Source organism: Pholcus phalangioides, unplaced genomic scaffold (assembly GCF_987345545.1).
Source record: "Pholcus phalangioides strain wild (caught in Gottingen) unplaced genomic scaffold, Ppha-v1.0 ptg000027l_1, whole genome shotgun sequence".
Lineage (NCBI taxonomy): Eukaryota > Metazoa > Arthropoda > Arachnida > Araneae > Pholcidae > Pholcus > Pholcus phalangioides.
In genome coordinates this window covers 14,267,299-14,279,308 of record NW_028301617.1, presented here as the reverse complement: position 1 = coordinate 14,279,308, position 12,010 = coordinate 14,267,299, and the positions used below count along the sequence as shown (strand labels likewise).

General features: G+C 36.1%; 1 long non-coding RNA gene across 1 annotated transcript; it reads right to left on the bottom strand.

Moving 5' to 3' along the window:
* Positions 1 to 976: 976 nt before the first annotated feature.
* LOC149068519 (uncharacterized) lies at positions 977 to 7,777 on the bottom strand. The gene is made up of 2 exons (XR_016195233.1): positions 7,568 to 7,777; positions 977 to 3,742 (listed from the first exon to the last, which is right to left on the bottom strand). It is a non-coding gene; the product is annotated as an uncharacterized LOC149068519 (long non-coding RNA).
* Between the last annotated feature and the right edge of the window lie 4,233 nt (positions 7,778 to 12,010).

The window sequence follows — 12,010 nt, the reverse complement described above, 5'->3', positions numbered from 1 at the left end:
AGCTATGTTCAAATGGTGATTGGTATAATTGGTATACCAATCATTGCTGAGCAATACCATTCAAATGATTGGTGAGCAACACGAGTAGATATGTTCCAGCGTCACTATATAGGTGCACTGCCCATCAATTCTTTTTGAAAAATAACACTATAATATATATATATATTTAAACCTTCAATTTATTTTCCCATCTCAGCCATTTTTCATGTATATTTTGCATAGTAATTTTTCAAATACGTACCTTAAAGATATTTTTCTAGTAATGTGTATCTAACGTGTTTTAGCGCCCTGTGCAATTGCACCGGCTGCACAGCCCTAAGATCGCCACTGCTTGGACATGTAGGCCAGTATTGACTCTTGGAACACCTACAGTACATAGTCTCTTCTCTTCTTTGGCGATTTCCTTTGTAGCAGCATGTTGACGATTTTCTTCCTGGTCAACCCGAGTGCATCCACCCCCATGCTTCGGACAGCCTATGGGCAATGGCCTGCGACATTATTAAAGATTTATATGCAGTAGAACTATTCTTATTGAGCATTATTTTTAGACATTTTTGAATCAATCCTCTAATTTTCTCGTTGCACTTGCTATAATCGCAAACAAATAAAAAATGTGGAGATACAATGAAAAAAGTTTGTCCTAATCTAGGATTCACCCTCTGGCAGAGGGTGATGCGAATATCTCGCTTCCCGTATTTTCTAAAATTTTGCAGGGTTCACTATTATCACGTGCTATATACAGATAAAAATACACCGCGATTATGCGCAGAAAAATTCAAAAACCGCCCGCAGCTGAAGGTTAAATATATTCAACTAATACAGATAAAGCGCCGACTGCCCTTGTAGTAAAATACTTAAAGTTGAAGTAATTAAATACTTGGGTCTCCATATCAATCAAAATTTAAAAAGGAAAACTCATGCTAATGAAATTTCAAAGAAACTTCGTTTCATTGTATATAAACTTTTTTATCTCAAACACAAAGTTACAGCCAACTTCTTGAACGATTTGTATTATGCTTTGTTTTATTCTGCTATACATATAAACTATGGTATAATAATCTGGGGTGGAGACTATAAAACAAATTTGCAATCAATAATGTTAATTCAAAATAGATGTTTTAGAACCATGAATAGTATTTGTCCTCCACATACTCCAATATACAGAACCTTAAACTTATCACCTTTGAGATTTGTTATATACCAAATTCTTCTCACTTTATACCGGAATAAATCATTATGTGTAGCAAATAATAATGTACCTTTGCGACGACCAACTGAAATTTTCACTATACCGCACTGTCAAAAAGAAATTTTCCGGAAACATTTTTACTACTTGGCTCCTAAATTTTACAAAGCATTACCTTTAGAAATTCAAAATTTACCTACCTACACAAAATTTAAAAAAGCATTTTCAAATTAATCTTATCAATAGACGATATTGACGTATATTTTAATACACAATAGCGAAATTCTTATTACTTGTATGCCGGCGTGTGCCATAATTCTACCTCATCACCATCAGATAAGAAATTTATTTGAATGTATTATATATGAGAATTGCATTTGAATATAATTAATGTATTTGTAAATGTATATAAATAAGAATGTATACATATTTATAATTATTATTTATATTGATTGATGCTAAATGTATTTTCTGAATACTGAAAGTGCTGAATGTATTTTCTTTAACACATTTAGCACTGTTCTTTTATTTACAGTTTGATCATAGAAAATTGTCTACGGACTATGCAGGCCACGGCCTGTTGTCGACTAATAATATGTTATATATTGTAATCTTATGACATCTTAAACTGAAATAAATAAAATAAAAAAATACCCAGCCATTATGATTATGCACAGAAAAATTCAAAAACCACCAGCAGCTGGAGGTTAAATATATTCAACTAATACAGATAAGTATACCCCACGATTATGCACAGAAAAATTCAAAAATCACTAGCAGTGCAATCAGCAGTACGTATTGAGAAAGTTTTATTAGTAATCTAAATTTCAGTGAATCGTAAAAGATTCACTACTTGACCTGACGGATTAGTGAAAATCAATGTAAACTTCTCACAAAATATTAAAACAGTCATTTTTTAGAGTTCTTGTTGGATTCTCTCATTTATTTATTTCTTCTAACATCACCCTCTATCACTATAAGTTGAAGAGCTGCAGGCTCTTCCACTGAAATAACGTAGTAAGCAAGGTTAACATATATGCCAAGTACCTTGCTCAACGCTTCCAATCTATTTGAGCTCCCTTCAGAATGAATTAACTTTTTTCTTCAAATGAGAACTGGTTGAAAACTTCTAGCAACAAAAATTGTATCTGTGTGGCTTCTCCTGTGTAGGCTTAAATTGTCTGCTTGAGAAAACATTTTACCACAGACTTCACACTCGTGAGGCTTCTCTTCCGTGTGAATTCTTAGGTGTCGGTTTAAACTGCTGAGGCTGGAAAACTTTTTATTGCAGATTTCACACTCACATGGCTTCTCTCCAGTATGGACCCTGAGGTGCACTTTTAAATAGCCAACTCGAGAATATGTTTTACCACAGATTTCACACTCATGTGGTTTCTCTCCCGTGTGGGCTCTTCTGTGTATGTTTAAATGGCTGCTGTAAGAAAATGATTTACCACAGATATCACACTCGTGTGGCTTCTCTCCTGTGTGAACTCTTTTGTGTTTGTTGGAATCGCTGCGGCTAGAAAACGTTTTATTGCAGATTTCACACTTGTATGGCTTCTCTCCCGTATGGATTCTTATGTGAATGTTTAAATTGTTACTTTGAGAAAATTTTGCATGGCAGGTATCACATTCATATGGCTTCTCCTTAGTGTGGACTCTTTTGTGTTTGTTCAAATGGCTATGGTCTGAAAATACTCGACTACAGATATTACACTCATATGGCTTCTCTCCTGTGTGGACTCTTCTGTGTTTGTTCAAATTGCTGCTGCAGGAAAATGTTTTACCACAGATTTCACACTCGTGTAGCTTCTCTCCCTTGTTGGCTCTTTTTTTTATGTTCAAACGGCTGCTGCAAGAAAACATTTCACTACAGATTGCAAATGTGTACGGCCTCTGCCCAGCGGGAACTCTTTAGTATAGGTTCAAATCGTGGTGTGATGTCAAAAAATTCACAATTATTATACTCATATGGCCTTTCACGTGTGTGGGATGTTTTGTGAATGTTTGAATTTCTTCAAAAACAATTCTTTACACAGAATTTAAACTTGTGTGAATTTATGTGTGCATATTTGAAGCATTGATTGGAACAAGTGTTCATGCACAGACATTGTGGCTTGTCTTCTGTGTGTTTTGCTCTTGTATAGATTTAAATTGAGTACTTGAGGAAATGCTTTATCACAAACATCAAACTAATATGTGATAATGGAAAAAACAACTGGTCTAAATCATTTCCTTTGATCAATGTTCTTCTGCGGCACTGAATCTCATTTGAGTTTTATTCAGTTTTAAATCAATCAGAAACTATATATTGTGTATAAATTTTAAACCAAACTAGAATTGCCTTTATCCACATCATCCCTGTTATGTAATCTAGAAAAAAATTCATCCATTCCAATAAGGATGTACTAGAATAAAGAGCAGACAATCAAATCTGTTAAAGTTTCTGCAATTTTTGTACAGTTTGATGTCTTTCCAAAACTTTTCTCCACATATCTACTTGTAAAGATTTTGCTGACATCTCATCTCACAGATCATAATATGAATCATTATCTGCAAAAGAGAAAGTACCATCATTACAAAGATTAAATATATTTTAATCAAGGTTGGCGAGTTTCTGGGCAGTACAATAACAGCCTGTTCAAACACTCACCTCAAAAACTATGCATGAAAAATCAAAACAAAAGTAAAAATAGTATCTATAGGTAAATAAAAAAAATGGTGAATTTTAAAGCACTTAATTCAATCGGTTATATGAGTGATCTGAATTTATTGGTTTTATGAGCTTAAGACCATCAACTTGACAGAAATGCTAATAAAACAAAATCAAATAATACTTTCAGACAGTTCAAGATCTTCTGACAAATTTTACATTTAGACAAGTTTTAATCTTTTTGTGGTTTTTTTTTTTCAGGTTCTTTTCATCAGAAAAGAAAAAGCAACCATATTTATGTAGTATTTCAATTTGAGGTGTTGAACACTTTGAAGATCAACTATCAAGAGCTTCAGAGAGTGTTTTTACCTGTGAGCGGTTTTTAATATTTTTTCCATGGTATGATAGTACTTTGTATTTAAAGACTAGCTGCCCTGAGCCAGTTGCCTACAAATAGAAATTTATAAACACAACTGGCAAATTTCCCCAATGAGGTGACTGATTGACAATTTTGGATTACAGATGGGATGAACAGTGATATAGCAGAATACCAAATATTCAGCTAATGTTTGGGCGAATGCAAATTTTCTTAAATTCATTACTATTATAAATAAAATTGGTGTTTTAATTAAAAATGAAATGATTGAAATTAAAAGATTGTTATTTTCATGATACTGACAATCAAATTTAATGATGATATATTAATATATTGTATTTTAAAGAATCAACTTTTCTTAAATACTTGTTACAATATCACATCTAAGCCACCTCATTAGGCGTTTTGCCTGTTGTGACCTTGTATTTGTAATATTAAGAAGTATTTTTCTTCATTTATATTTACTCTAAACTAATAATGCATCATAAACTCATTTTCCTTGTTTTACTTTCTTTAGACTTTTTTCCATTTACCTTTTGAGTAGCTAAATACAGAGATATCGTATGCATCAGGAGTGGAAAATGGGAATTTTATTTTTGTAGCAGTATTTATCAGTTTTGTAGCACGTTAAAATTTTAACATTAACTAAAATACACAGTTTTTGTGAACATAAATGTATATGCGATAGAGTACGCAGGATTACTTTTTACTTCAAAAAAGTGTTATCTCAGCTCAGAAGGAGGTGTCCCCCCTCCCACCACAAGGTACAAAATACATAGAGATTTCCTCTAGAAGAAATATTTTTGTATTTTTTTAAACTTTTAGATCATAAAAAAATTTTGAGAGACTTCTTAATATTTGTATTTCTACATTCCCTACAATATCAACAAATGAGAGCCTAACATATGGTATTACAGATTTTAGAAATAATTTGAAATAAGTGTTTTTAGATTTAGGTTGTAGACCTGGTAATCACTAATTTTAAAAAAAAATCACTAAAACTCATTAGAAAAGTAATTATTTTTCTTGTTTTTTTTTTTTGCAGCTTATGCAAGTGAAAAAAAGTTGTGCTTTTGTTCTCTTCAGTTTCAAACATTTTTGAACGTTTGATCTTGCTTCTTTCACCAGAATTTACCCATTTCATATTTAAAATGATAAGCGTTTCTTTTTGAGTTCACTCTTGATCATTGCCTCAGTTTGATTCAACATACTTTGAGATGACTTCTTTCCCCGAGTCATTCTTAGAATATTTATTCGGAATTCTCAGAAATTTGAATAAAGTGATTAAAACTATGACTTAAATTATTTTTAATTTAAACTATAGAAATAAAAACTGTAGGATAATGATTAAAATATTAGATATTTATAATACAATGATTCTATTTTCACAAAAAATTTAATCTGAGTACATCTGTTTTTTCATTATCTATTTTTCACTGATTTGTGATTACTCCATGTGTATTTTATTTTTAAGGATCTTTAACAAATTTCTAGTCTGTCGTTTTGTTTCAAAGTTTTCTATTATTCAATTTCTACTATTCATTCTCTTGATATGCCATTTCCATTATTCACCAGCATGTTTAGTGTTCAATGGAAAATAGTTTCCAGATGAACATTAATGAAAATTGCTTTGTCCAGACCAGGGTTGAGGTTGGTTTCAAAGGAACGAAAAGATAATTCGTGTAAGTGTTGCGCTTGTTATGCATTCAAGTGCTGGCATCTGTCTTCCAAATCACAAATAAGAATGAAAATGAAGAAAATTTCTGCAAATTTCAAGCTATGGCTGTATTGGATAGAATAATTTGCAGAAACCATTGTAATTTCTGATTCATTTCATCTAGCTGGAACACAACTCAGATAGTATATAATAAAAATATGAGTAAGTTTATGAAGTGAATATGAAGCCCAGGATAAGAGCTTTAATGACCAAACTGCCTATGTTATTTCTCACCATATTACTCATGGCATATACAAATCTGTGAGTTTCACCCACATAATTTTACTAGTGCGGCTTATATAACAGAGGTATCAAAATGATGTCTTGCAAAGGTGAGAATTTTGTCTCAAGCCTTGTCTGCTCCTTCACATATTGCACAGGGGCTATTATATATATTTTTTAATAAAGGGACCTGTGAAAAATTGTGACCCAAGTGTGCATAGAAAATAATGGCCTAGGCAAACCACAGTCATAGATGCGGAACCCCCCCCCCTATACCTATGGATATAACTGCTCTATCTCAAAGCAATGTAGCCTGAGTGGGATGACAGTTAAAAAAAAAAAAGGCAGGTCTACAATGATTTATTTCATAGGTTTCTTAGATCATCTCCATATTTTATGATACAAACCAATGTTTCTCATACTATTCAGATCTTGGAAGGAGTGATTGTCATCCTCTAGAACTGTGTGTTTTGGAATCGGCTATAAACTGTAGATCCCAATACAATTAGCCCTGGTATGCAGAATATGATGTGACAAAAATGGTCACTGTAGCTGCGAGGGATGCTTGCTTGTTACCTTATTATTTTCATTATTAGAGTATCTACCACATACCCAAAGAAAAGTTTTGTGAATTTTTTTACCTCTGCTTGTCTGTTTAAATAAGCGAATAATAAGCTTATTTAGCTTAATAAGCTAGTTAAACAAAGTTCCACTGTGCTTATTGTTTTTATAGTTTTACTAATATCATTTAATCGGAAACTTATACTTTTTCTTAATGTGTATGTGGGGAATTGCCGGGCAAAAATAGGGAGCCCAGTTTCGGACGTGGAGGTTTATGTTTCATGATAGATCCCCCTGGAAAAACAGGCAATTTACGTTAAAATAAACATTTCGTTATTAAATGAGCAGGGCTGCAACTAGATGCTTGGTCACCCAGGGCAAGCACACATTTTGACGCCCCCCCCCTGTTATGTTAAGGTAGGGCCGTCTTAAAAGCATCATGGGCCAAGTGGTTTTTCAGGGGCCCCTGCACCTTGCAAATTCCAGAAAATTTCAACCGGATCTCATTTTTGTGAGGTTCCCGGGTGTGCCCATGCGTTAAGACGGCACTGTGTTAAAGGAGAGGTTTCAGAATGAAATTTGTGCTCCCTCGGGTCTAGCGCTCGGGGCACGAGACCCGCCTGTCCCCCCATAGTTGCGGCCCTGCAAATGAGGGATTCGAGATGAGCAAGATTCTTAATAGGGTAAGTGGCCCACGGGGCTCTGTGACAAACAATAGCGAAAAAAAAAATTGTTACATTTAAATACTCGCACTCGAAACTAAAATAAATTAACTGAGCTCACATCCCCCCCCCCCCAAACGAAAAAAATGCTTATACCACCCAAAACAGTCAAAATGGCCCTACGTACACTGACTGACCTGTAATTGAATGTGAACTTGACCACGAATGAATCCGTCCAACAAGGAATTAGTGAATCCAGGCAAGAAGGGATCCTAATCATATCTTCCTTCGACGAAACGGTTATGACCATTAAACGACCAAAATCAACAAGAGCAATGCCCGTCGGGTAAACATCGTCGACTGTGACCAAAATCAGCAGAAGCGGCTCCCGACGTAAACAAAGGTAGTTCGTAGTGGTTGTTGTTTATGGGTTTTCCCCCCCCCCCCCTATCATTTTTCTTGACACACACGCATCTTCCTCTTTAACTTTTCTGATTTTATTTTTAGTCATCCGCCGTAGGGAAAAGCACCCATCATTTGCAAAGGATGCGTAATTAGAATATTAATGACCAAAGAAAAAGTGTTGTATTATCACTTTATTTAATTCTGGAAAACAGCAGATACATACTGTGACCATACGTCCCGTTATTCTCGGGACAGTCCTGTTATTTTTGTTTCTCTACCTGTCGCGGTTTTTTTGGCAAAAGTGTCCCGGTTTTTGCCTTTTTTACACAAAGCCTACTTTATTCTTTATTGAAGTCAAAGATTGCAATTATTTTATGATGATTACAAAATAAGAATATTAACTTTCCACATTTGTCTTGGTGAACGTTTTTTTTTTCGTGGAATTCATTTTCATCCGCTGCAATTTGCATTATTGCTTCATTTCCCGCCATTGTGTTTTTTCCGTAATTTCAGCAATATTTGGCAACTTTGTTTAGTTTTGGTGTCATTTTTGGTGAAAATTGGCAATGACCCATATTTGGAATCCCAATTTCCGTATTTCTTTCAAGGAAATACGCTCAGCATACACAAATACAAACACAATTCTTCTTCTTCAATTATACAGGGCTTTATGCCTGACAGCCATCCCTCGTTTGAGAAAAATTGTACTAAAAGCATAAAATATGTCTCATGGAAAGTTATTATCGAGCTTATATTACTGGAGAGAGTATGACGTTTCCGCCTTTGTAGTGCTGGGTTCGGTGCCCTCCAACATCATTCGTCGGAAGATCACGTGACTCGGTGAAAACGCACACAATCTCCCGTTATTTTCTTATGGCATCCACAGGAATTTAGAACAATGAATGAAAGAAATAATTTTAGCATCGATGAGATAATTCCAATATTAATAAAAGATTAATGGCACGAAAGTTTATGGGCATCTTTTTTTTAGCCATATCGTTGGGTAAAAGTAGTTGCCCCTTGTGGCGTTGTATTTGTATAAGAGATAATTCCAGAAATAATGAAAGAAAATATTTTATAATTAACCCTCTTTTTCGCAGAAGCGTCTTAAGACATTCAAATTTTCCATGTCATTTCTGGGCGAGAGCGTTTCTAGACGCTCGTTAAAGCCAGTTCCTTCCGTGCGTATCTAGTGTTGTGTATGATTTTTCAGTGCTGCCAGCGAAAATAATTTCGAAGTGAAGATGATAATATCAGAAGTGAAGTGAGTGATGTGTAGTGACTGAATATTTGTACTGTTTGCAGGACTGTTGCTCTCTGTGGCGAGACTTTTTAACGGGGAGATCGGCTCGCATTTGCGCCTCGAAGTTGGGAACCACAGAAAACCAACTTCAGCCGACCACCACTGTGGTGACGGTGGGGCTCAAACCCGGGTCCCCGCGATGCGAGTCTGTCACTATGACCACTCGACCACCACAGCGGCTGAGTGACAAACTGTAACTCGCCTTCTCATTCAGGTGCAGTGCCGTCTTAACGAATGAGCCCACCCGGGCACAGCCCGGGGCCTCAAGAAAAGAGGGGCCTCACAAAAATGAGAACCGGTTCAAATTTTCGAGAATTCGCCAGGTAGGGAAAATCACTTGGCCCGGGGGGCCCATGATGCTCTTAAGACGGCCCTGTTCAGGTGAATTCCCTGTGACGGCCCTGTTCTGCTCTTGTGAAGTAGCCCCAAAGTAGTTGGGGGGTACTACTACTAGTAGCCCCAAAGGGCTACTTCAGAGCAGAAAATTATACTCGAGGAAAGAGTGCGTATTTTATTGTGTCCTTTCAACAAGACCGCCGTGCTTATGTTCAAGCACCGCAGACGACATTCCTATAGACATTCCCAAGCCAATGGCTTCGGTAAAAAGAATATAATGGCTTCAGTAGAATGCTGCATACTTCGGCATCGTTCACGAGATGCTCAGTTTTGTTAATGGACAACTACAATTGTAAGGCTAACTGTACACTACGGTTCAGCTGCTGAGGTTTAACTTATCAGCAACCATGGAATTTCGCGTGAAACACGCACTGCTGTTAGCAACTGGGTTTTTTTTTTAATGTTACGTGACATCTCGGGATTAGCGAAATTATTTTCGCCAAGCTGAAGTTGGATGCAGTTTGCATGCAAATTCATGCTCATAAGTTGCATTACAGTAAAACCCGTCTTAACGGACACCCCTCAGGTGCGGTCACCCCCTCTTTTACGGCCAAATAATAATTTACAATTGCATAATATATAAAAGTATGTATTTCAAGCCCCTGATTAACGGTCACTTCTCTTTCACGGACAAATTTTTTTGTCCTGTCGGTATCCGCAAAAGAGAGGTTTTACTGTATATACTAATAAAAATATTCAGGTAATTAAATTATTTAATTTTCAGTTACAATATTTGCCGTTTAAAATTAATTCGGAGTTGAAGAAAGAAAGTCCTACAAGTTAACCCATTTTTGAACGCTCTTACAATTCGTGACCTAATCGCGCAATTTTTATATATATATGATGACTGGCTATTTAAATAACATATTTTTGAAGTTTCAAAAAATTGGACATGAATTCAGCACGTTTTTCTTTGTAATTAAAGCAAATTTCCAATTAATTAAATTTCTAATTAATGGAAATTAATCATAATAATTATCATTTTGGGAAACCCCTTGTGACAAAAAAAAAAGTTGAGGAAAAAATTATTTCTGTTGATGGTCAGGAAAAAAAATTCAGATAGAAAGTCGGAATGAAATTCTGAGACTTTCATGCTTTAAAAACTCTGAAAAATCAAATTCGTAGGCCCAGGGTAGCCAGGAAACGGACTATGCTGATGTATCAAGAGGGACGGTCTCTTGCGTAGGTCCGTTGCCACGTCTCGTACATATTATACACTGACCTACTGTTCCGAGACGATTCGGTGTTAACGAGGGATCGATCCCCCCCCCCCCTTCCTTATGGATCCCCACCTGTCCCAGGGAGTTCCAGCGACCGACATTTTTTTTATATATATTTGTGCAATAAATTTCGATTTGACTAAATTAAATTCAATAAGGAGAAAGGGTCTCGTTCTTGTATGAGAGTAGAAGGTCCTGGGGATGGGGGGGGGGGGCAGCAGCACGAAAATAAAATATGGTGCAAAGGGCCATTGGCTAACAAAAAATTTGACAACCACTGGACCATATGATATTTTCTTTTAATTTTATTTTTTTTAATTTATTCAATCATGATATAACGCTGTATAATTATACTAAGAACATCCATCAATGGATCATTAGCGGATTCGTTCTGATGAACACAAAGAACCGTGGTAACGAAAAACTTCATAAAAACTTCTTCCTTTATCATTTTTCCCGATCAGTTATCAGAAGATGATTTTTTCCAGATGGTGCGATGAAATGAAGGGAACGTAATGTCCTTCTTACGAAATCATTCAAATGCCGTTTGCAGACACAGAATTATGGATTTGCCACGTGTTGGTTATTCGAATTTCTCTGCCTTTTCCACGTTATAAAGTTCCTGACCACGAATTACTAAAATTTGCCGCCCCTCCGAACTTGCTACCCCGGTCCGCTTACCACCCTGTATATACGGCACCAGGGCAACAACGAGGGAGGAGCAGGCGGGACTGATGCCAGGGCCGTCGTAAGAGTATCATGGGCTCCCGGGCCAAGTGGTTTTTCGGAGGCCCAACCAGGTAAATCCTAGAGAATTTCAATCGGATCACATTTTTGTGAGGGGCCTCACAAAAATGCATTAGTCAGTGCCGTCTTAACGGCACTGACTAATGCCCCGAACTCTGAGGGGTGCGCAAATGTAATCCTTTCATCTCTCCTTCAATATTAAAAGGGAGCGCCAAAACGCGTGTTTGCCCCGGCTGGCCACGCATGTCGTTGAGGCCCTGTACATCAGTATGTATATTGCACTGTTTAAGGTATTAATATTATTACAGGCCGCAGCTGGAAATTTTTTTTAACTGGTGAAAGCAAGCTTTTGGGAGAAGTTAGAAGGACTATAATTAATACTCCTAATTAATTATACTAATATATTCAGCTTCCCCTCTAGTTCAGCACCCTGTACAATGGACCAGCTCTACATAGTTGCGGCTTTGTGTGTGTATATAAATCAAAAACTGCTTGAAAAGAACGATAGGTATGAAAATTATCTTAGTGCACTCTATCGATATTACCCGCATACAACGTT